The sequence below is a fragment of the Salmo trutta genome, chromosome 3 (assembly GCF_901001165.1).
Source record: "Salmo trutta chromosome 3, fSalTru1.1, whole genome shotgun sequence".
Taxonomy (NCBI): Eukaryota; Metazoa; Chordata; class Actinopteri; order Salmoniformes; family Salmonidae; genus Salmo; species Salmo trutta.
Window position 1 is genome coordinate 42,609,010 of NC_042959.1, and position 1,847 is coordinate 42,610,856.

At 38.3% G+C, this 1,847-nt stretch overlaps 1 long non-coding RNA gene across 1 annotated transcript; it reads right to left on the reverse strand.

Moving 5' to 3' along the window:
• Positions 1–400: 400 nt before the first annotated feature.
• On the reverse strand, positions 401–1,201 carry LOC115175504 (uncharacterized). Its single transcript, XR_003872047.1, has 2 exons — positions 1,048–1,201; positions 401–881 (listed from the first exon to the last, which is right to left on the reverse strand). It is a non-coding gene; the product is annotated as an uncharacterized LOC115175504 (long non-coding RNA).
• Positions 1,202–1,847: the final 646 nt, after the last annotated feature.

The following is a 1,847-nucleotide window of genomic DNA, read 5'->3' on the forward strand; positions in this document are numbered from 1 at the left end:
CGACCCTCCTTGGGTTGTACACTATGAATTTGGAAACTGGAAGTGCTCCTGTCCTGATTAGAATTGACCCCCCTTTTACTGTGACACAATGTTCAGGAGATTGTGTACTATGGTGCAGTATGTCCAATATGAAAAATGTTCTGAACATTGTGCAAATTGAATAAGTTCATTAACAATGGGATTTAAGTGTTTTCTAAAGTTGATTATAATATTATTAATAGCATTATGTCTTATTTGTGTTACTGTTACCATGATATCTAGTAATTTACTTTTAATACTGTTAAAAATGTCATTGCTATAATATGTGCTACCCTTATTCCTTCTTTCATATTGTTAAACAAAATTCTAAGTCTACCAACATTTCCTCATAAAATGTTACAAATTTCGACAATTGGTATAAAACATTTTACCATCATTGCGGGACTTTTATTTTGAAGGAAAATCGCTGAGGTCACGGCCTTATTCTTGCAGGTGGTAGGCAGGTCTAGCCAACTACTACTGGCTAAAATAATGACTTCTGGTTCAATCATACTATGGTCAAATTTACAAATGTGTAATTCATTTAGGAGACAAGATAATATAATTTAAACAAATTCAATGTATGATAAATGCTTTAATATAAACAAAGCATGAATTCTAATGGGAAAAAAAAGGTAATAATAGCAATAAGAAAAATTATCAACTTGTAAATACAGTGTTGTCATCTTTTTGGCCCAATGCTTCTACCTGGCTGCCAGCCTCTGTACTTCAGGCTGGTTTTGGGATGGTGTCTCAATAAGAGATCTCCTTGGTCTGTCTTTGGGTTTATCATACACCGTGGATATGCACAAGACTGGTTTGGCCTTTTCACAAAGTAGGAGCTCAGCTTCTCTCCATGGTACCTGCACAAAACAGCATATTGTAATCAGGGTTTTTATTTGCCTAGATGTCAACAAGAATAACTTGTAATATCCCTTAACTTTTTGTTACTTTCCTACATATCCAAGTTACAAAGGCCATAGATTTAATTGTTATTGTAATTATTGTGATAGTAAATTTTGCACTCACCCAAAGCCCCTCTTGCATTTGGGATGCTGTCCTTCATTCTCCAGGGCTTCTGGAATCCCTGCCTGACTCTTACCCAGGCCCTTTCCCTCCTTCCAGCCCTGCTTCTCCATCACCGGCAACCAACACCCTAGACAACGACAACAACATACAAAGATCAGTACTAGTCCTTGTACCAGGCTGTGGAAAAAGCCATTCCTGCTTTTATGAGGAATTCAGACCACACCAGTTACATTCTGCCCACTAAATGAGAACAGAGTAATAGGTAAATGGGTAGACATTCCAGCAAATGCCATTGGTAGACATTCCAGCAGTACCTGATGCGCCTTAAGGTCTCAAAATGGCCCCTGGAACATAATGGTTAAACAATGAGTAGAATTTTTTTTTTTACATTTAAAACGCATCTCCTGCAATTCTACACAGTTTGACATGACTTATGTCTCGATGAGTATATGGAGGGGTATTTTCAAAACACAGTATAAGTGGAAAGCCCCCTCCCCCCTGAATATTGGATATATTTCCCCCAATCCCCCTTGGCAATTTCGCATATGCTTCAGACACACTATGTGCTGAGTAAAAAATTTTCAGGCCGAAAATGCAAACATAAGCTTTTCTCGGCAGTGGCTTTTCTACCAAAACCAAAGTGTGGATTGCAGTCACTCCTTAGAGCAGTCTAATCTTGGTTTGCCCAGAAAGTCAGTTTGTCCAATTTCTGCCCTGCTAGAGCTACCCTTTTAACTGTAAATGCTGTTATTTAGAAGTCAAAACATCTAGGAGCAACAACGGCTCAGTCGCGAAGTGGT